At 37.4% G+C, this 24,184-nt stretch overlaps 1 long non-coding RNA gene across 5 annotated transcripts in view; it reads right to left on the bottom strand.

The window, feature by feature from the left end:
• LOC110403931 overlaps window positions 1–24,184 on the bottom strand; it is a 112,372-nt gene that overhangs the window by 7,061 nt on the left and 81,127 nt on the right. For 2 of the 5 annotated variants that reach the window (XR_002441932.1, XR_002441930.1), the window contains exons 4-8: window positions 19,782–19,844; window positions 16,935–16,980; window positions 10,422–10,438; window positions 8,368–8,451; window positions 7,493–7,625 (exon numbers count right to left, since the gene is read on the bottom strand). This is a non-coding gene — a long non-coding RNA (uncharacterized LOC110403931). Of the gene's footprint in view, window positions 1–7,492; window positions 7,626–8,367; window positions 10,530–16,934; window positions 16,981–19,781; window positions 19,845–24,184 lie in introns of all 5 variants that reach the window. The other 3 variants (XR_002441933.1, XR_002441931.1, XR_002441934.1) reach the window with 3 other exon arrangements.

The raw sequence follows: 24,184 nt of genomic DNA, 5'->3' as shown, positions 1-24,184 counted from the left end.
CCTAAGTTAAACCAATTAGTGACTTTCCTTTACTAATTTTCCAGGTGCTTTCTTCATCATGAGATATCAATCAACTGCAGGGCAGTAAACATGCTACTTCTGGTATTTATGGAATGCTCAGATCATCAACTGAGGTACACGTAGTTCAAAGCTAAAATATTAGCAGTTCAAAATTCCATTAAGATCAGTATCAGATGAGTTGTTACAATACTTGTACTGAAACATGTTGCACAGAACCAGCATGTGACACCTTGGAAGTGAAAGAAATATTTCCTGTTACTACAATATTCATACCAAAAGAAAACCCCAAACCAAACCGATTGCACAAACCAGATTGCGTTCGTTGGACTCGCTTTTAAGTAATACCATTTACATTAACAATGTTCAGATTAGTTTCTTTGGCTACTTGGTATCTCCAGGTCCAGAAGGTAGAGAAAATGATTCAGGACGAAAGTGTTCTTATGTAATACACCTGAAAAGCAATTCAGCTATTCGTTATAAATGGACAAATTTCAGCTTGTTTCTACAAACAGGATCTTTCAAGAGCAATTTTAGTTTCAAAAAAAAGACACATTACTTGAAATGAAATGCGTGACTCAAATGTTTACTCACTCTAAATTGGTACCAGTATGTCTGCATAAGTGTATCACATGCCTCTCTATAGGCTGAAAACTTCAACTACCTTTCTAATTACACTAGAGTTGGAACACTGATGTTGGATTTTATATCAAGTAGAAAAGCAAATAATCTGTGCTTCTAGGTATATTTCTGGAACTGAAGAATATTAGAAAAGAACAAAATTCCAATTCTGTAAGCCAATAAGGTCGGGTAAAGCTTCTATTCACATGAGTGGCCTCCTGACAGGATCAGACCAACCACTCACCAGAAATAAGTTTTTGTTTTGGAAAAAGGCAGGTTAAAATGATAAATGTCAAACTGCAGAGGGTCTTTTGAGAAAGTTATCTCTCCTGACACTTCACCCTCATCCCTTGCTCTCCTCTCCACAGATGGCAACAAGGTGCACAGTAAAAGAAATTAAGATGATAGTGTATAGAAAGGAGCAAGGAGACTAGTTTTCATCTCTGCAGACAACAGAAATGACATCACGTCTCCTCAAACTGACACATTAATAAATTTAGTATCACCTGAACTTTTCTGGAAAAGAGAACCTTTTACACCAGCAAGTTATCTGGTGTCAGTAATAATAGGAATCTGTATCATATTCTGCACCATATATGATGGCAGAATTACCTTTTGGGCCCTAACAAGTTGACAGGGGTTCATTTTGCTTCCTCTTTTAATGACATCTTCTTTGCAGGTGAACTGCAGATGTAATGACTTCCTCTTTTGCTTCTGAATACTCCCGAAATGTCATCATGACCCAAGACATCTCAATCTGGCTTAATGCAAACGGGAAGCAAAGGGTTTTTAAAGGTGAAACTGATCTTGCTAATGAAGAAGTATCACTCTTCATCTGGACAGGGAGCACAAAGCTTGTTAGATCGAGCTAGGTGAATGTCACAGGTTAGAGTTCAAATATAACACAGAATTGTGACTAAAGATGTTATCTTCTATTTGTGTAGAGATGCACAGTCAAAACAAAGCAATATAAGTCTAAATTAAGTATTTTGGAATGATCCAGCAAAGTATGAAACAAACATTTGCTGGAGAGGGTTGCATTTTGAGGACCTTAATCATGAACAGTTCAAATACTTTTGAAAAGACAACAGTAAACATGTAAGAATATGTTTAAAAAAAGAAAAGAAAAAGAAAAAAGAAAGAGGAATAAACAGCAAAGAGAGCATAAGGGATTCTAGCATAGCCCAGACATTGCTCTAAGCTGGAGATTCACGCAAAAGTATCTGATTTGTATGTTTAGCTACAGCATTTCAGATTGTAAAAATACATTTGCCACAAAGTTGGAGTTTGAACAGGATATATATATACATATATATTTTTAACGCACAAGAGAGCCAATTAAGAGCCTCAGGTAATTCAAGGGATTTTTTTTCAGTATGAGTGGAAAGCAGCTTGCTCTTCAGACTTGAAAGTTTCCTGAAGTCATCAGATGCTCGTGGAAAAAAAAAAAAATCATCCACAACTACTAAACACATTCAGAGCACCCTTGTCACCTGAAAGGAGACCAGCACTCCCTGATCATCATCATTTTTGTGGGAGATGGCATCCCTCATGCTGAGAAGTAGCTGTGGAAAGCATTAAAAAGCCTTTGCTGACCTTATAGAAATAGCACTGACAACAAAATTTAGCTGATCTCTTTGCAGATGTTTCTTACACATTTAATTCATTTAATAAGGCTTTGTTTACAGACCAGGTCCTGGCGACACTCTTCTATTTAAAGCAGCCCACTGTTTGCAGGGCTTCAGGATGCCTCAGATGGACACATTGTATGAATGGGCCCAGATTGAGGCTATGCAGAAATTGTTCAATGATTCACCAAGAGAAAATAAAAAACAAAAGCCTACTGGCTTCAGATGCTCGTCTGATTCAGGGAACATTTTAAAAACACCACATGAGTATTTGAAGTGCCAAAACTAAGACGGAGTTGATAATAATTATATGGAGATTTTCGAAAGAATGTATCATTCATGCAATCTTCGTATCTGCTTGAAAAAAAAAACATATTTTTAATATAAAGGTACATTTGAGCTCCTCTGATTTAAGTTTTTCAGCAGTTTTTCATAGAAAAAGCTGAAATGTGTTTGCAGTGTATTTTGTTTCAGGCACACTGACTTGTAAGAGCTTTCAGTTATTCAATATTGCTTTTTCCTAAGATTCTTAGTGGAATTCACTAACCTGAAATATAAAACCAAAGAGGAGGGCATCTATGAATGATAAAAGCTGGTTATCTTTTAAAATTGACAATATCTATGGCTAAAAATTATAAACTCATTCCCTAGCTGAAATGCAAGATTTTACCAAAAGCAATGAAGTCAGTGTTAATAGCAAAAACATAAATTTCCTTGTGTATCAAATCTTAATACTAAAGGACGCAGATGAACAAAATGGAACAACTCGAGGTTATGCTCCATAGCAGTGGGTCAATTTTGCAAACAAAAATTCAGCACAGTTCCCTACAGGTCATCAGGAAAAAAAAAAAAAAAAAAAAAAGGCAGATGAGGAAGAAGAGTGGTTTCAAAAACTGAAGTCAGTCATGGACTCCAGAAATCTGTTGGTTAGCTTCTCTATGCCATCTAGATAAGAAATGGCTTAAAAGATATCAGATCTTCATACAAGTACTGTGGTTCCTTATTACACATCTGGAAACAAAGGACAGCTTCTATGCAACAGTGAAAACTTCCAGGCCACATATCATGCAGTGGATTGATGTTAAGATTGTTTCCTGGAGAACAGCCTTTATTCATTCTAAATCAATGGATGCTATAGAACTGATGATAAACTTGTATGTCAAACTCTAAAGTTGCTATTCAACTTGCTTGGTGAAAGAAAAGATTGAATACAAGATTTGATTATCTAATACCCGATGCAATACATAAAATCTTTTTTTCTTGCATATATGAGGTACAGAAATTGGCTAATGAGTTTAATCCACTTACCTTGAAAGCAAAAAGTAAAGTATTTGCAAATAAGTTTAAATGAATTTTAAATTAAAAAAAAAAAGAAAAAAGAAAAAAGAGTCATGGCCTCTGTGTTATTTTAGGAAAAACAAGCAATTACACTTAGTTCTAACAGGTGGAATAATGACTTTTTCACCTGTCAACTGGCAGCTTAGAATTCCCACACATGTAGACCATTTCTGTTTCATCTTTTCTTTGAATTTCAGTTGCTTTGCTTTTCAATGCCTGTGCTTTGCTGGTGTCTCCTTTGTGTCTGAAACTCTCACACTGAGTTCCGCCTCTTTGGTGCTGGGCTTTCTTTTCACAGTGACATTTCAACATAAACAGTCAATATTCATTACCTCAAAGGAGACTTCCCTCCTATTGCTGACCAATTAAATACCAGCTGAGTTAGGCGGACAAAGGTAAAGAAGCTGTAGCACAAGACTGGCTTGGAGTATACTTCTTCCCTTAAATGGGGAAAGAATGTATTCAAAACAAAGAATTGACAATATTGGGAAAATCCAAAGCAGAGCAGAACAGTTTCTTCAGAAGTTATGCTCCTGCTCTTTATCTTGCAAGGTCTGCTCCTAGTGTTATTCAGCCCATAGACAAGAATAGGAAAGATGCCTACGTATCACAGGGACAAAGACAGATCCCAGGTGTTCCTATACAATCTCAATAACTTTGATAAAATAACAAGCATGTAATAAAAATGTCTAAAGTTTGATAACAGGAGAAAAGGCTTTCCCCTTTTTCGTTTTTTTTTCTGAGATGGGAGTAAGAACCAGACGTATTTTGAATCTTGATGCATTACACGCAAAGGCTCCTTCTTTTTACATTAAGTAAGGTTCAAGGAAAATGCCCACCTAAACAGATTATGAGCAAGATGAAGATGTAACCAAGCCTATAGCCGATGAGAACAGCCTGCTGACAGCCTGGAGGATGATGAACCTCCTTCTCTGCCACAGAGTGGGAGGGAAAGGGCATCAATATCATTTACCATCTCCAAAACATAGGCACAACCCTTAGGGGAAGGAATAGCTCTACCTATGGCAATGCAAATCAAGCATCAGTTTTACCTGGAATGTGCAAGAGCACTGAATCATAAAAACACTAAGATGAGAACAACTGAGAGGGACTGTCTATACTGCATTGCAGCCTCAAGGCAGGATCAGATACCTGAACTATTCCTGACATTTTTGTCCAGCCTTTTCTTGAAAATCTCCAGCAGCACAGCCTCTTGTCTCCCAATCCATGCCAGTACTTAACTGTGCTTACAGGCCATTAAGTTCTTCTGACTGCCTAAACTAGACCCTTTTTGCTCTGAATTAAGCTTACATAAGCCCAAATCTACTCATACATCAATAGAATCCAGGGAGAAGTCCAGTGGTGTTTTAGCCCGTTCATGTTTTTCAAAGAGTTTAAGTACAAAAGGTAGATTTTAAGTGATGAGAATTTTCAGATGATTTAAAAATGAAGTAATAACTTACAATCTGAAACAATGCAGAAACTTATTTGTCTTAAGAAAGGTATTAGTAGAATAAACAAGCAAAGAAAATAAAACAGTCTGGAACTCAAGGGTATGCAGATCAGACACTGATGTGATATGAACGAGTCTGCAATCAAAAGACTTAATGATTGCTCAGTGCAAGATCAGGCCAAATTGTCACAGTTTGAAACAGCATGCTTAATGATAAGAAATAGTTGTTATATTTTTACATGAACTCATAAGGATTTTTTTTTCCTTCTTGTGTAATAGAATTTTCTATAGCACAAAAGGGCCCAATCCCACAGCCTACCCTCAGTGGGAGGTTTGCTTAACCAAGAAATGCAGTGTCAGGCTTTCTCAGAGGATAAAAACAATACAAAGAATTGGCGTAGATGCTTTATGTAAAGGTAACAGCTTGAATCCCTGAAAGCATCCAAATGATTTTTACTTAAATGGATGTGACATTGCCAAGAAAGAAACTTTATCCTCATGAGAGATCTTTATTAGCCAGGGTACTTAACCCTAAAGATGAGGAGAATTTAATAATCACGGGGTTGTTTTCTCCCTCTTTCTTTCATTTGTGCAACCAGCAGCTAGAGGGCACAAAAGAATGCTTTTACCTTATGATCTATCATATAAAAGAGCCCTACTCACTGAATAAAGAAAAAATAAAATTCCTAATATCATAGAATACAGCACATTTTGTTTGGAATCTTAGACTCTGTTCTGTTTCTCAAGAAGCAACAGCAACTCAGAGAGACAATGGCATGACGGTGCAGGAAACTAAATATCTTTATTCCACTAAGAGTGTGTATTTAAATCCCAGAACACACCAGGTATTTCACACCACATACACCCTCTATGCACACGGTCATCATTACTTGCCTTAACTGTTTTGCAGAGCTCTTTGTTTAAAACTAATATAAACACATATTTAACCTCCTTCATTCTTACATCTTAAATATTAATGCTGGCTGTGACTCTGCATTAATAACAGCTATTATTTTTGCATTAATAAGGAGCTTACAAGAATAAACATAGAAGTCATAGTGCAGTCTTCCTGTCAATTAAAAAGAGAGTCAGTTGTAGTTGCAGAGTACTTTATCTTATCATTTCACTCAGGACATTCCCAGGTTCATGGATCTGATCTGAACAGCTCCAGTGATAATAAACATGTAAGTACACAGAAAACCATCGTGGCAAGAAAGTCACAACGGAGGTTATCAGTGAATTGCCAATTTTGGAATCCCTCACTTTGGAGGGAGCATTATCACCATAAATGAGGTCACTGATGTGGACAATGTGAGCACAGAGCTTGACATTTTTTCCACCAGAAATCCTAATAACCCCAGAAGAGGTCACATCTGTTGCTGCACTATAAAATGGGGTGGACCTTAATAGCAACGTGTGTATCTGTATGTGTATACATCTACACATGCAGTTAAAAAGTGAAGCAAAACAAAGACCCTTTCCCTTCACCCCTAATGAACTGCACCAACCCCTTAGGCAGAAATGACTTGGATCCGGATAGAGCGCCATTTGCCAAATTGTAAATTGCCTACATTTATTTTGGGAGTGCACTAAACAGAGTGCTAATTGCCTTGTTTAGCACTTTCCCTTCTTTCATTTGCACTGGTGTAAAATCTTAGTAAATTAACTCAGGATTTTATTATGTAGGTAGCATTTGAACAACTGAATCAGTGAGAAAGCAGCATCAAAGGACTGATAAAAGAGGAGTTGACTCTACCCAGAATGCCATTTATATGTCCCTTGAATTAAAAAGGATGAAATTAACTTTTAATCCTTTTGCTTTTCATATAGCTGATCTTAACATAACATGTATTACTCAGTCATTTTATTTGCATTTACTCATTTCAAAATGTTAATAACTGTGGTTGCAAGCTTACTGTATGGGAATGTGGAGTTGCTTGTATTCATATACATAAGTGCGTAGGATTCCTTAGTAATTTTTTTGAACTGCAGCCAAACACAGACTTGAGGCTTCTGTTTATTGTCAAAGAGAGCACCCTGAAGAGCAATTCCCATCTAACTGTTCAGTGGGCTATGCAAAATTAGCTGGTGGTCTCACGCTTGTCCACAGCACCAACAGCATCTTATTTTTACATAAAGTCCAAGGAGAAAATTGGAGAAAAATAATCACCATATTCTAACCTCTATAATATTTTTTTCCAACTGGGAAATTAGAAATATACTGTTTATTATGGAAGCAAATGCAAAGATATTACATATAAACTGGGTGTTTCAGACCAAAATCTTGCACCGAAATTTTTTTATTCAAAATCCATTGGCAAGGGATTTCAGCATGGTAGCACCACTGTTCGTGAACAGAATTTCATTTAAAAAAATGCATACAGAAGACCACTGAGTCAGCACTTTGTAGATCTGCATTCTGTTCTGAACATACCTGCTGAGCAATTCCTATCTTCAGGCAATGGATTTCAGCAGTGAGGAAGTCTTTGGCATGTTCTACTTGCAGGACCTTAATATTCTTAAGTTCAGAGAAGCCAAAACTTCTGTCTTCATGTGCAGCCAAAAGCCTAATAATATAGAAAAGATAGATAAAAACCTGTTTGTTGTTGTCAATAAACACTGTACATGCAAAAACATCTACTCTCAACACACTTACCATTTCAGTTTGCAGTCCTTTTAAATCACGTATTTCTGTATGTGAGGAGCATAGTATCATAAAAATATAAAAATCAATTTACTAATATTAGAATTAATTTGAGAAACTATTAAGAATCAGTAAGATATATCCTCTTAGGTTCTGATAGATTTTTTGAAAAGCTAATTTAATGGTTATTTTCCCCCTCAGTACTTCTGATTGTAATGGGAATAGGAAATACAAGACAAATTAATATCAAAAGTCATCACGTCCTGAATCCTTAGCATCCTAAGAACCTTTGAGTAAATAACACATTATATGATCATTCGCAAGTACCCAAACTTCTATCACTTGATGAATCTTACAAAACAGAAAAAAAGGATTGTTTTATGAAGGCAAGTTGTTTACAATATTTTTTTAGTTCATTTTCCAGACCAGGATGGTTTGGGTGGGCTCCAGGTAAGTATCTGAACTTCTGGATGCTTTTCCAGGATGAACCACTAAGGTACTTGGAGTACCTCTGTTATTATTTAACACCTGGCTGCACTGCTGTTCAGTGCTATGTGAATAAAATAAGACATAGTGTGTGCTAGCAACCCTTTGCCAAAAGAAAAAAAAAAAAACTTGATAATGATTCTCTCTACGTGGGTTTATAATAAAGGTCCAGAACTTACTCTCTACATTGCAAAGTAAGGGAAGCCACGCCATGTTTCCACAGCAGCAAATGCAGGCACACTTTTTGGGACCACATCTTCTTGCTACAAGAGTTAGTGAGTGGGAAAGGAGCAGGTTATAGATTTATTTTTATCTATGCAAAGAATATCAGGATTAACTAGGATGTGATACCCCTGTTACTGCTACTTTTACTACATTACAGGTAATGCATAGCACTCATTCAAGCACAAGGACTCCATGACGTTCCATGCTATGAATATATGCATTGAAAATCTGGTCTCTACGTCTGGAAGTTTATTATCTGAAATGTTGAATGTAAAGTACTGAAGAACAGACAAAATGGTTAGCAGAAGGAAAGTAGCCACAGACCACATACAGCTCAAGGGACCTAAATACAGTCTTTCCTTAAAGCGTTGCATAAATCTAGCAAGCTTAAGTTGGCTCTGTCAATTCAGTGAAGAAGTTAACTGCTGGACCCAAAGAGAAGGCAAGTACATTTACAGAGAAGGAAGATCTAGGACATGGGTTGAATAATTCTGAAAAAGTAGTGCTCTGGAGCTTAACAAGAGGAATTTTTTTTTAACTGATCTCCGGGGTTTTACTGTTCGGCCTTATAATGTCAGGAATATGTTTTTAATGAATTAACCTAACGCTGAAAAATAAATGGGACTAAACAGCAGCTTTCAAGTTCTTTGTTCCTTGGTATTTAGTCACACACACAAAAAAAAAAAGCACAAAAAATACACAAAGGAAAAATTGTCTACAAATATAGTACAAAGATTTTTACGTTCCATTATAGGCCCTTATCTCAGGCAAAATGAATATGCTAAAGAATCTCCATTAAAAACATTAAAGCATAATTGGCTTCCCTTAATGTCCCAAACAAATGCTGCCCAGTTCCACCTTGTAATAGAAGACCATTAATAAAAATGTGTTATTTTAAAACAAAATACAAAGAACATGCAGATCTACCAATATAGTGCCATCACTACAATTATTTTTAACTCATATTATCAATAGGATTTTCTCAAAGAACATCACAGTTTTCAAAAAGAAACAATCCAAGAAGGATGGTTACACTAACAATATAAAACTAACTTTGTCCCAGTACCCTACAGGGACGAGTTTTGGTGTTCCCTCTTCGTTCAGTCAGTCTATTTGGTAAGTGAATTTTGAGGAACAGTTCTAGAATTAGTGCTTCCTCCACTGCCATTCCAAAGCACATACTCTAGCCAGAGTATAAGCAGAAATTTTAGTTTAGATTGTGCAAGAATTTGAGGTATTTCCTTTCATAAATGAACTTCAGGAGTTGACTTATACAACAGAAGTGAATAAATAGTTATGAAATCAAGGATTTTCTGGGAATCTTTAATTAGTTACATCTTATATTTATGCCTTGCTTACAAGCATCTCTAGCAAATACCCCAACATATCCCTCTTTCTTATATATAGGGTGGATAAGCTCGCGCATGTCTATACAAAAAATATATAACGGAGTGGGATCTGCACTGTGTCATTTTCAGATGGTGTTTGCTTGTGCCTGTGAAGGACACATGCTGGTTTTTAAGTATCAGTCATGTAGTACTTTCAGCATTAGACTTCTGTCCTCTGTAATACAATGACTTACAGAGGTTTTACGTATCAACAGAATGAAACTTTTGTCTTAATCTCATCCTCTTAATGCAATTGTATTTAAACCTTTCAAGAAAAATCAACGTAATCTCTCAGTACAGTGAAAACTTTTTTTTTTTAGAATAGTTGAAGTCTGATATTAAGCTATGAAGTAACAATGAAGTGTTATGATGTAAAATCTTAAGAATCTGAGGCAGAAGCACAACCCAGAACAAAACATACACTGAACACAAAAAATAAATACAACTATTACTGGTGGATCAACCTTTTGATGATGATATGGAATACAGGAGTAACCCATCAAGAAATAATCATGTAGGGGCTGACATGCTGTTGGGATTTTTAAGGGACATTGTCTTCCTCTTTGCCACAGAGTTTCTATTTGCCCGTGGATCAGCTTCATGCACATATTTTTACTTACCCAAATCATCGTGGTATCTAGAAAAAAAAAGTCACATTTTTAAATTATTATTAATACTGCCAATATTGAATCAGCAGAGCTTTGAGATGACTCTGCCTGCACATTTTCCTGTAAAAGAAACACAAGAACACAGCTTTAGCTTTTCAAACTCCAGCTGCTCTTAAACCAGACATAAGAATCACTTTTTCAAATGAAAGAAACCTCAGAAAGATTAAGGAACACAAAAATGGAATGCAAAATTTAGCAAAATTCTCTCCCTGCCTCCTGTGTCCTTATAAGGTGGGTCATTTCCCTCAGGCTTGCTCTCAGATCAGCAGCTCAGTGACTTTCTAAATTTTGACAAGTTCCACGCAGTCTCCTGGCTCCCTTGGAAGCCCTGTGCTTTCTCTGCCTGAGGCTTGTCTGCTCCTTGTCCCCAGGAGTATCTCGGCCTCAGCCCTTGTTGCAGACTCCCTTTTCCCCTGCCTCTTCTTCTGTGATCATGGTTGGTTGCTCTTGGGGAAGGAATAATCTCCCCATATTCCAGAGGGCTGTCACAGAGAATAGCAGTCAGGAGAAGTTAAGCATCTCCCCGGGGGAACCTCATAGACTGTGAAACACATAAGAAACTACAAATTAAACAGGTATAATACAGTATCTCTGTGCTATTATTATATGTTATACCCCTAAAGATGCACCATTTCCGTTTTCGTGCCTGCAGGAAAGCAGCTCTCCAAAGCAGACCTACTGGAGAATCCTGCCTTGACCTGAGTCTGAGGGATGCTCATGCACGACCTCTGAGAAGCCTGGCTTTGCCTCCCTGCTCTCATCAATGCAGATTCTGACACGTCAAGAGCAGCTATTAGACCTAGTCACCACACTGCCTTCACACAATACTGTCCCTTTAAAATGGGATAATTTTTCACTTACAAAGCGTTTCACTCTAGAAATGCAGTGCATTAATTGAGAGAACTGGTGAGAGCGCTTAGCATTATTTGCCGTATTTCACGTCTGTAAATGATAGCCCAAATTTTAAACGATTTACTCAGCGCTAGAAACAGATCAATGACAGAAAGCCAGTGGCATCCATAGCTACTTATAGCCATTTCTGATCCTCCTGCAGCAACCAGCATTCCCCCCGGGCAAACATTGGCAGCATTTGATGTCAGCCGCAAACGTCAGCAGCACCAATGAGAAACAGTTAACGGAGGTTTGATATTTCATTTCAGTGGGAAGGGAAATTAAATCTGCAGTTTGTGACTCTTAGGAAATTAAGTCTCTATTAGGAAAGGGTTAAATACAGATTATGTAAATGGGGATATTGTTATTTGTCCCATATGTAGCACTGTGGACTGAAAACCGCTTTCTCTCCTGATTTTTTTTTTTTTTAGTTTTTCTTTTCCACAAATTGAGAGATTAACCTGGACTCAATTGAAATGGCAGCCCATATCATACCTTCCCTTGATCTCACAGCATGGCTAATAACAGCTGGGGCCTACCAAGCAGGCTTCTTTATTTTTCCTTTATTGTTCCAGGCCACACAACCGTGAACCTTCAGCATGTTATGTACTTAAGCATGGTCAGGTTGATGTCATTATTTTCTTATTGTTGCGGAGCTCCCTGGGTGTTTGCCCATATTCATAGAGAGGGGCTTGTGTGCTCTTTGTAGGTTAACCTTTTAAAAAGGAGATGCTCGACCACTTGCAAATGTAGCCCAGGGCTGTGACATTGCACTAGGCCGATTGGTACGCTTCAAAACACATATTAGCACCACTTGTGCTATTTCATCTCTCTTTTTAATTTTAGCCCAGTCTTGTTAGATAAATCTTATCTGTGCCACAAGTAAATGCTTGATAGAGCACATTTTTAAAGCCTTTAGAAAGAGAGAAAAAAAAAGTGTGGTTTGTCTGGGTCACTGTGTGCTTTGTCTAAGTATAGGCATAGCTATTTGTCAGTTTATCTGTCTGCTGTCCCTCTGTCGATCTCTCCAGTTACCTTGCAGCAAACAAGCCACGAGCATTAGCACTGAATTGTGAGAGCTACAAGGAAAAAGTGCTTCTCTGCATGAACCATGGGCATATTTAGCTTTTACAATCCTATAAAAATTGGTCTACTTGCTATCAGTTCATCCTAGAAAGCAAGCCACTGCTCTCAATTGCCTCCAGCTTTAATGTGAGCACCCTACAATACTCACAATACCATTACAGTGGATAGAAGACACCTATAAAAATATTAATTATCTCCAGTTGACACCAGATGCAGTTAACATACTGTGTGCCAGCTCTGAAATACTAGAGTTTTTATTAGGAAAGCTAATGTTTATTGCAAGCATTAAAGTCTGAGTCATAAAAGGCTGAGCATCAGAACGATGTTTCAGGTATTATTCCTTTCACGTATCAAACACAAGTTTGCTAAATCCTGCTTGCAGGGTTAATTATTTTGGAAGTCATATTGCAAATACAAGCTTTCGAAGAATTTGGCAAGATTTTTTCTTGCACTCAGCGGGCCAAATGTAAATGAGTAAGAGGACGAATCTCCACTGGTTTCAATGAATGTTGGCCTTGTAACTTTTAAGTGAAGCAGATGAAAACAGCAGCACAGATTAAAGGTTTAATGTCTGAATTACTTGAGTAGTGTCAATTATGATAATGATAGCCCTGACACCAATGTATGCTTTGCTACTGTTTCCTTTATGGACAGGTTGATCCTTTGCTTTTTTAAACCAAGAGGTCAGGAAGGTGAGCTGTACAGCTGGGCAGCGAGCAGCCTTATGTATCTGGGTCACTGTCAGTGCCCCAAAGGTGTATCTTAAGTTACTTGTGTAATGGGAAGCGGAAGACTGCCCGAGCTCTTGTGCTCAAGGATTAGGTTTATGGTTACCACCAGACTAGACACACAACTGCCCTGTCTGCAAAACCTGCGCCACGCAGCCAGAAGATGAAACAAAATGATGCAGAGATCTTTATAGGATGGAGATGGACTATTCTGGCTTTCACTTACAATGACAACTCTAGAACCTCCATATGTCTTTACTGCATATAATCAGAATTATCCTCTTAAGTATTCTTTCAATTCTTACAGAAAACACAACCAACAATTAGACAAATTTCTATTCTGTTTTTTCCTTTATATTAGATTTCCAGTTCTAGAGTTTATCTCAGAATGTGTGCACATGCCTAGTCACAAGGATGGGTTTGTCTGAATCCTTTGCATGTTACTGTAGGTTTAACTGGTTGCATGAACCACAGCTATGTTGCCTTACACTTCAGACTTGACTTTGTTGCGCCAAACAGAGCCAGCCAGTTGTGTCTGTTCCCCAGACAGGGACAGAGCTTGAATATGAACCACTCCTATCATGTGCCAAATCTCCCTGCACAGTATGGCTTACTCCAGAGCGGAGCTAGGAGAGTCAACATGAAGGAAGGCTCAGTGGTCAGGCAGCTTGATCCTGATGGCAGCACCAGGCTAAAATGGAGGTGGAGACAGCCTTGTGTGTGCACTGGTCATTCCAGAATGAAACTTTCACTGTGCTTCCCCTTTTTCAGTGTCAGACTTCAGTTTTATTGTCAAAAGTCTTCGATAGCCTATAAGAAAATACTCAGTAATACACTAAGGTGTTTTATTTTATCTCTGATTTTTTCTTTTTAATCTTGGTAATACATTGAGATTTTCCTCTGATGTTTTATGTCTTTGCAATTTCTACTTTGCAGTGCAAGTGAACAACGTTCAAGCAAAATATTTATTTTCTCTTGAAACTAAAGCTAAATATTTCTGCCTATAATGATGAATTTTGAGTAACTGTTTAATTCTACAAAATGTGTGCATGTGAGTGTATACAAATGTACTCATAAGTATACACATACATGTTTATGCTTCATTGAAATGTTAATGTGCAAGGCATACTCCAACATCGTTTAAGTAAATTTATAATCAAAATAATAAACAATTAAAAGCAGAATAAAATCAAGATCTTCCCCATATGTATTTTTGCCGTGTAGTTGCAGGGAATGACATATGCTGGTTTTGAAGTACTGAAACGAACTGTGAATTCATTAAAACCTCATCAGTCTAATTTGTCATTACCTTAAGCAAGGTGGTACCCCCTGAATTGTTCTTTGTACACTTAAAGTACCCCAGTTACCTGAAGTCCAGTTATTAAAACCACTTTAATCTTTTCCAAGACAAGCGTAGTTTAGTTATAAAGAACAGCATGTTGTATTAATAGAGGTATTATTTTGGCTGTAGCCCTTGACTATGCTAATACATCAAAATCTAGCATCATGTTTCCTGGCATGTGAAGTACATAAAAAATTAAATAAAGCTATAGAAATATCAATGATTCCATCTCGAATCTTTTCTCCTTATAAATGTTCTCTTTTTTTGTGGGCCAAAAAAAGATTTCTAATTTTATTACAAATTTCCAGTGTCTCTTTTCAAGCCCGCTAGTTCCATCAAAAACCAAGAAACAGAATGATACTGCCAGAAGATACTTCCTATGAACCATGGACTACCGTTTGTAAAATATGACTCAAACAGGATGTCCTTTCAGAAAGCAGTGCTCTGTTTATGATTCCATAAGATCTTTACATATTTCAAATGATATTCAGAAATATGCTTATGGGTTTTTTTAAGATCTTATTTTCTTATCTGAACTCTTTTAACAAAGGTATTACGCTAAGTATAAAAGCTGTCCAATTTTTTTCCAACCTTTTGCTTCTCTCTAAACCACAGTCATTTTGTTAGACATTGAAAATGTCTTGATTTAGTTGTCTTGCTATTTTGGGCCTGTCCTGCCCCCTGCAGTGGTAATAAGGATGGGGCTTCCTGCTGGGTCCTGAAGAATACCATTTCACGGCCGCCACATAGCTGGCGGCTTTTATTTATGGAGCCAAGAAAATGAATGGGTATTAGTGTCCAAACATTTCAACATGCTCCTGTGGCCATGCACAAAAGGGACTGATTTGCAGCAAATTTCCACTTATTTTTCAAAAGTATTTACCTTGCAGAAGCTTGGCTGATCGCTATAATGGCATAGCAGAGGGGGAAAACGACCATTTCAGAACCCAATTTTTATATATGTTTCTGAACCTTAAAAGTGCTATACTTCTTGTGAATAAAGATAATACTCTTGGTTGCTAGGCTTTTATGGATATGTGGCTAATGCCAGCCCTTTTTTCACGTGTATCTTTACAACAGATGAAATGCACATTACCTAAAAGCAGAAAGCTTACTCTGCAACGGGGATTGCACAGGTGAAGGTTCTTGCAAGAGATGTTACTGGTTCCAGCGCTAAAGTTTAGGTTCTTTTAAACACGGTGAATGGCTGTCGGCACGACAGACCTCAGAGGTGCTTCCAACACCTGTACTTCTACCTGCCTGCTGGGGGCAGTGCTGTGTGTATTTTACACCTTTCCTGAATTACCCAAGAAATTTGGGGAAGACTTTCAACCGATGCTTGGGTGTTGCAACTGCATGAAACCTACATCACAACGCTGCATCCACAAAAATTGGTGAGATTCACACATGCCCTTAAGATGACTGAAATAGGAGAGGACATTTAGATATGGTGGCTGAAGGTTCTGTCCAGACACTGCAACGTTCAGGAATGCAATTCGAAGTCTTGTGCTTATACCCTCTTAAATAGTTCCAGATGAGCTTTTTGGGCTGCTAACTTCAACTGCAATCAGCATGTGGGTGCTAGCTGATATAAGGACTTAGTTACATAAAATGAAGACTCCTTCTAGTTATGCAGGTGTTTGCAGGTACCATTTCTCAGGTGTAACGCCTGAACTTAAAAGGAAAGCTATCACAAATTAGTTCCAAGTTTATTAGTTCCATGTTGGAATCTATGTCTGTTGTTGTCTTTTCTCCTGAAAAAAATTGTCTAGCAATTATAGCAATGCTTCCATTTTAACTCCTGATCTTAAATTATTCCTATTTTTTCTCTAAAATCAGATTTCTTAAGTGAAAAAAAAAAACCACCACACAAAATAAGCATTCTGTTTCACCGTAGAGTCTGAATATCTCAGAGTTATTAAATCCATAAGGAAAAATCTGAAATCCTAGATATGCAGCAGTACACCTGGAGCTGCTTCATAGTTTAAGTTGCTTCTTTCCTTTGCTACCTATTCAGATTCATTCTACTCAGGATCCATCTCCTAAATCTCATTCAGGCAATCCCAAAGAAACAGCACACAACATGGGCAAATCCTCTGCAAAGAATGTCTCTACCTCCTCCTGTTACCCTGCCTTCAACCGCCAGTAGCAGCTTCAATAAACGTATGAAAAAAGAGATGGAGGAATGAAGACGTGGAATAGAGGGGCAGATAAATAATCTCATCTGTATCAACACTCTCGTAACTATGCAGGAGTCATACCAAGAGAAAGAGAGAAATACATGGGGCTCTTTCCTTTTTTGCTCCCTAGAGTTTTATAAGATTTGGTTCCTTTTCATATTGCGTGCCAGAATCCACCCTACTCCAGAACAGTTGTTAGGCAGGCATAAACAAAAGGGTCAGTGTGAAGAATACTCACAAGTCTCCAAGGAAAGGATGGCCATTTCTGTCAGCCCCAGTTTCTGCTGGGGAATGGAAAGAATAATGTTCACAAGAGAACAGTGTTGTGAGGGTCTGCTATGAATAATGGACAAGCTGAATTTTCGTTTTTTGTTTTCTAAGTTTCCACTCATTTCCTGGTCCCTCCTGCTGACATGTATTATTCCTTGTGAAAACCTCAGAACACCTTCAGAATCTACAACTTACTTCACAGCTAATATAACATTTTAATTTTCAGAAGTAATCAAGGCCAATCAAACAGCAGGCATGAGAGTCTTTTTTTTAACAAATTATAAATTAAAGCATTTTAAAAATAATATGCCATTAATTTCCCTCGCTCATTACTGTGCAATTAAGACTGTGAATTATTGTATTCTAATCTGGTTAAGAATAAACTGTCCTAAAAATCCTCACAGAAAGTACAGTAGATCAAAGCTTGTTCCCCCCACCAAGACTTGACTTCATTCCGTTGTAATGAAGCAGGCAAACTTTAACAAAAATGAATACCTTGCACTCTCTTTTGTTCCCTTTTTTAATATATCTTGGTTTAGTCAATGACTGAGAAAGTCTGTCAAATCCTGCTCAAGGTCCCTTTTTCTATCACTGGAAGTGAATCATCCCTAAACCCCCACTTATTAAAAAAGTTTAATATTGTCAAGTTAGCAAAAAAGAAAAAAAAAAAAAGGAGAGAGAAAGAAAGAAAGAAAGAAATTTTGCTTTTTTTTCCCCAGGGTTAGAAATTACTTTTATCTGACAATGCCTTTGCATGTTATGGCATTAATTTTGCAATAAATTATAGTGCAGGTAGGTGGAATTACTCACATTGCTTGACCAAAGTGTCTGACCTAGCCGGACCTCTGATTGATGAATAGTTTTTCATTTTGTTCTACTAGTCCTATCCGACAAAATCGAAAAACTGAGTGAAAAATATCCTATTTCATGTAATAGCATTTTGTTATATATCATTACCACTTAATTCTGTCACCAGTGTCATGACTGTGTTAAGTAGGCCTTTCAGCTTAATCCTTTCATACCTCAATGTGATATTCATCTTGGACAACTGATGCACCAAAACTCTTGGTCCCAAGGAGTGAAATAATTCATAGGCTGCTATGTAGTGACTTAGCCAAGATCTTCCAAGGAGAGGTCTCTTACAAAGTTAAAAATGTGAATGGAGTGTGATTAGAGCTACCTTTGTTCTAAGTTCCTTATGTATCTGTACCAATACAGCAGTCTCAATATTCAGTTTAAGAAAGACCGAGCAGAAGCCCAAACAACTTTGGCTGTTCACCTGAGTACCTACCACATACTGAAATTCAACTGCCTTTTATTTTGTTGTCACTGTTACCCAAGATACTCAGATTTAATCTCCTTTAGGTATATCTATCTGTGATACTACATCTCTAGACGGCTTTATGACAGTGTCAGAAGTTTATTTGTTGTTTGGGCTTGCTCAAGATCTGTTTTCAGCATAACTGCTAGATTTTGCTTCATGGTTGTATACCAATTGTCTCTTGTATCTGGGCCTGAATCCATGCTCAAGCTTTATGGCAACATCACAAAGTCTACATGGTTTGTTTTACAAACTGGGCAATGAATGAAAAACTCTAATGTATGTAGGTCCTGTGCTAAACACTTCACACTGACTTATATGAAACCTTGCTCCTCTGCAGGCACTTCTAACAGCAGAATTTCAGTCAGAACAGATGAAAGGCGAAATATTCAATGAGCTGTCTGCTTTGCAGATGCAGTTTTGTTATTGCCAATCTTAATGCTTGTAATGGGAGAAAGAGGTGGCAAATAATCAACTAACAGCACACACAGCTCTGGTAGCAGGAATTTCAGTGGGTGGCAGAGCTGATGAAATGTTCGAAAATAGGCTTGGGAAACTTTAAGCGTTTCATGTCACAGGGCTCAAAACTTAACCATTTTTCATCTTTGTCAACATTTCCATGACTTTCAGTCAGAAGTTCATAGTAAATGTATGGAATATTCATGTTTGGAAAGAAAATATATTTATTGTACTGTAATTTTGCACATGCATAGTACATAACATTTTCATATAGATTCATACTATTAGACCATACTGTACTGCATATTGTTCGGCTTATCCCTGGTGTATGGCCTACCCCCTCAGAGTTAATTCATCAAATCACTCCAGAGATACCTCTCATTCTATTTTCCCCTCAAAAGCAACTCCCTAAAGATGTGAATTAACTAAACTATTTTCTTCAGAAGTTTCGTTGTTCTCCAAACCAGTCAGCTTGTAGAGGAGGAAAGGATCAATTCAAATGACCTAATTACAGGACTAGGGCCCTAATTTATGAAAAGCTTACAAGAGCTACAACATGCTACAGCAGCATCTAACCATGTTTTTCACATTCTTTTGCTCTTCAACCAAGGACTACTGTTACAGTGTTCCTGCCTTTGACCCCTTCCTCACAGTTTTGGTTCCAGTATATTGGGCCACGTGCTATTTGGACTGGAAGTTCTTTGAAGAATGAGCTGTATATTCCTTAACAAACCAATGATGTATTTAATAGAAACAGGAAGTAGCTAACAGGCAAGAACTAGTATCGTTGAGACTTTCTTTTTTTAAGCATTCTACAGAAGCAGCTACCATTAATTCTGAAGAACCTGTTTCTGATTTTATCTTAATTATAATATTTTGTTTGGTTGGATTTTCTTTTGTTGGTGGGTTGGGGTTTTGATCATTTGTTTGGTTTTGATTTGTTTCTGTTGCTTTTCATACCTGACATCTGTCTGGAATCTTTAGTCTGTACAAAAGTTACATTGCAAGCACTTACCTCAGTCAGCAGATACTTACACAGTGCATGTGTATGCAGAGACATTCCACTGGTTCCACTGGCATCAGTCCACATGTGTACAACTGTAAATGACATGAAAAAAAATCTAGCCTCTGATATGAAAAGGGCTATTTATGCACTTTCACAAAGGACAAAAGTCTTATAACTTTGGGTCTATACAGAAATGAGACACAAATATGTTAGCGAAAAGCCCCAAGTTTTCTAAATGTAGATGAGCACAGATTAAGAAAGCAGTAATTAATTTCCTTTGACCTCAAGCTGAAATTCCTTTCTAAAGCTGTCATAAAGAGAAAGAGGCCAGAGAAAAGAAGTGAAACTGTGTAACAATGCAATTAAACCCTTGTAATGAGGTCAGCCATTGGACTTGTTGCAACTGATATCATTATAGCAATGAGGAGGCATTATACGATGGCCTGATTTTATAAAGGATTCTTTTTTTTTTTTTTTAACTCTTTACCAGTCAGAAATGTATTCTATAGCATTATAAAACAATTGTTGCTAGCCACCAGAGGAGCAGACACATGCTTTCTGGTCTTACTATCATTATTTCATAAGTTCTGGCAATGAACACACGAGAAAACTCAACAACGGTGGCATAGAGGACAACTTCAATACAAACAACTCTTCACTCACATACTGAGTCATAACTGCTGATAGAAGCTACCTCTCAGAAAGCGACTTCACACTCTCCAACAATGGGAACAAGTAACTTTCAGCATTAAACCAATCGCATTAAAAAAAAAAGGTGGTTAAACAAGATCTTAAGTTCCCAACATTCTATCCTGCTTCAAACCATCACCTTCTGCTTGTACAAAGTATTGGCAGACTGTTATGCTGGCTGCTGCAACAGTCCACCTTTGTTTTCTCCACACCTGGTTAGCAGCAAGTTCAGATATGTTTCAATAGGTGCTGCTTGCTAAAAAAAATACTAAAAAAAATACACTGACAATTAGTGATAGGTAACACTTAACTCATGTGAGAGCTGTCCTCTGAGAAAATATGAGCAAACTTGTAGGAGTGACCTGAACCACAAAGAATCCTAAGTAGTCCCAATCTCACTTGAAACTTGTTTATCCACTGAGAGTGTTGAGAAAAGATTTTGCTCCACTGGAATAGTAAACGTTGGTTTCATGTTGTCTGCAAGCATCTTATGCTTTGATTTTCTGGCTAAGCATCAAAAATAAAAACAATCGTGAAACTCAAATTTGGGCCCTGATTCAAGGAGAATTAGGTGGATAATACTTTGCATAAATCTTTCATTATATAAACAAAAAGGTTTTGAAGTGGAAACTTAAGGACATGTACCTTTTCTAGAAGGGATGTCCTAAGTATAGGGCCTGCAGATGATCTGTCTTATTACTTCTCTGACTCACTTGGATCCCCTGCAATTGACCTCACATTACCCACTTCCTCAGCAACTATCCAGTAGAGTGGTAAATAAGAAGTTGCAGTTCTTCCTTCAGCATGTCTTATACAAGTGATTCCTTCTCCGTGCTCCTAAGATGGGGCTTGGGTCCCCATATTTAAGAGATAGATCAGGTTCATGAATACAGAATGGCTGGAGGAAGTTCATCTTCTCAACACACTTCAATCATTCTTTTTCTCTATTTCCATATTTATTAGTGTCCTCTTGCTCAGCATGCTGGTTCCTTACTTGAGATGCTTTGCAATAGCATATAGAATGTGCATACATACTCAGAGGAGGAAAAGTTAAAGGAGAAACCTGTTTGATTATTGGAGCCTTCATTAGTCGTGCCATATTTAGTCCTTTAAAAAAACAATTGTAGTAAGCCCCAAAATGAATAAACTAGGGCATTTATATAACGCATAGAGAACAGATGTTTGTTTGAAGAGTCTGTTCACTGACTTCAATGTGGCAAGTAGATTTCAGGCTTCAGTTCCCTTTTTCTTGAGGCTTTAGTTCTGGTCCCAGAAAATGTCAATGAAAATATGAAAGCATAAAAAAGAATTTCAAACTGATATCGAGTATTTCCAGCTCTTCCCTCCACATTCCTCAAACTGCTCAGCTTAAACTTGAAACAAAAGTTTCAAGTACCTTTTCTTTTTCTCAAGAAGTTCACCATCCCCTGTGTGCATATCATACCTAAAAAAGTCTGATTAGGACATCGCTTACTCTTTGGAAATAAAGAAAAGGCAAAATTGTCTTGCACTTAGAGGACTGATTTACCACTTCACATCCCTTTCCTTTTACTCATGCACTGAGTGATCATGTGTAATTTACTCATGTTCCTCAGTTTCCCCTCAGCAAGTATAATACTGACCTCTGCAGAGAGCTGCAAGCTTTCTGTTAACCTCTGAGTTAAGTGCAAAGCCATAGCATTATTAAAGATATTTTAAACTGAGACAGCTGAGTGATGTCCTATAAATTGTCATTTCTCCTCAAATGCTCCACAATATAATATTTCCTCCAGAAATGCATTTATTATTTAACACTTTTCTGTGAAAGGTTTCTTTTACATTGCAAATGCCCAGAGTTCTTTCATAGGTCTTAGACTATTGACCCTTTACCTTAAAACAAGCTATTAATGCTTAACGCTGTTATTAGTATTCAGGAAAGTAATGACTGGTACTAAAATGGAAATGTGCAGTAAAAACACCTTCTATTTTGTAAAATAATTATGTAGCCTAATAATTATTTCATATGATTCCTTTTGATTGATAGGGAAAGGGCACCAAGAAGTTTGGAATCATGATTCTTTAAGGTCTACATTCAAATTGCAGCCACCAGAACCATTGTTTCCAGCAGTTACATCTTATAAGAACTGCAGCAGGATGATCCCTGATTCTGCTGGCATGAGAATTACATCAGAAAAAGGTATCCTTTAGCTAATTAGGGGTTTTTTAATTTTTTTTTTCTTTTTTTGAACAACAAGGAATTATAATTCTATAAAGGGCAATACAACATTCTTGCAATTTCCCAGTAAGTCGTTGGTACCCTGGAGGTCAAATATAGTTCAAGTCTGCAGAGAAGTGAGACTACCTACTTCCACTCTGCTGTCTTCCCACCTGACCCTAACCTGGTAAAAGCATCCCTAGTGGTGCCAAAAAGGCCTTTCTATTTTCTGCGTAGTAGCTACACTGGTCTTTCACATTTAAGGCTGCCAGATAAATGTCAAATTGCAATGTTCTTATGATGTTTAATGGGAACCAGGCTGAGAGTGCCTGAACTTGCTTCACTTTTAAGAAGTTTTTGTCACTTTGGCTGAGATGGAAAAACAAGTCTTAGATCAATAATGTACATAAATGAAATAAATTCACCGAGCTGAGCTTTAACTGACTTGCTGCTTGCTGAATAACTGGAAAACCTTCCTAACTGCATGTGTTCAGGTTTAGTACAGAAATAGCTACAAGATTATTGTTCAGTGTTTTACAAAGACATTCTAGCTCCATTCTTATCTTGAGTGGATAATATTAGAAACCTTCATAGCTGTTTTCATCACAGATTTTCAGGCTCTGAGACAGCTATTGCTGGGTGTCTCTATGCACAGAACTACTTAAAATTATTTTTGCTGAGCTTGTTTTGCTGCCAATTTTTCCTTCAAACACTGTATTAAAGTTGAAAATTATAAATTTAAGTAAGACCTATCTGTCTTGATAGATAGTATAGCAATAGATTGCAAATGAAAGGAAAACTACAGCTGTGAATAAGTAACATACATATACACAGATTATTTGTTTATAAACCTTTTAAAATAAATGTTTACATGAATTTGGAAAAAGCACTGAGAAGTCTTTCCCATCATAATGCTGTTGAAGACAGTGGCTGCTGACCTCTCTACTTTCACCATCAGATTCCTAAGCAGGGAGGTAAAAAAGCCAACGCCCACCATCGCTAAGAACTCTGGTCATTCAATTAACCTGGGAGTTGTTCAGATAGTGAAGTGATAACTGCCACAATAAAACTTCAAGACCTATTTAACAGTTGTGGAGAGAAGAGATGCTCCAGCTGATCTCACCTGAGCTATTCAGCTGTGAATGCTCTGGGTGGAGCACAACTGCTCTCCTGGATCCCTACTTCTGATCCTACATGGTTACCGAAAGACATTAGAATGCCAATAAAAACAGTAAAACACCAGCAGGATCATCAGTAGGAGCAGCAGCTGGCCAGATACAAGAAAAGAAATAAAATGTACCATCTGAGGGTAATCAAGGGATTAGTTATGACTCATGAGCCACAACTCCTTTCTGGACAGACTCCTGCTTTGATCTAGCTGCATATGGTCCTTTGCACTACTTCTGTACTAGAAAGAGCAAAAAAAGAAACACAGGAAGTAAGCATTAAATAGAAGCAGCAGGTGTGAGATATTCAGAGCTATTTATATATTAACTACTTCGGGACAATTAGCTGGATTTAGTATTACGTATTTTACTACATAATTAA

This window comes from Numida meleagris, chromosome 9, assembly GCF_002078875.1.
Source record: "Numida meleagris isolate 19003 breed g44 Domestic line chromosome 9, NumMel1.0, whole genome shotgun sequence".
NCBI classification, from domain to species: Eukaryota; Metazoa; Chordata; class Aves; order Galliformes; family Numididae; genus Numida; species Numida meleagris.
This window is presented reverse-complemented; position numbering and strand designations above follow the sequence as displayed.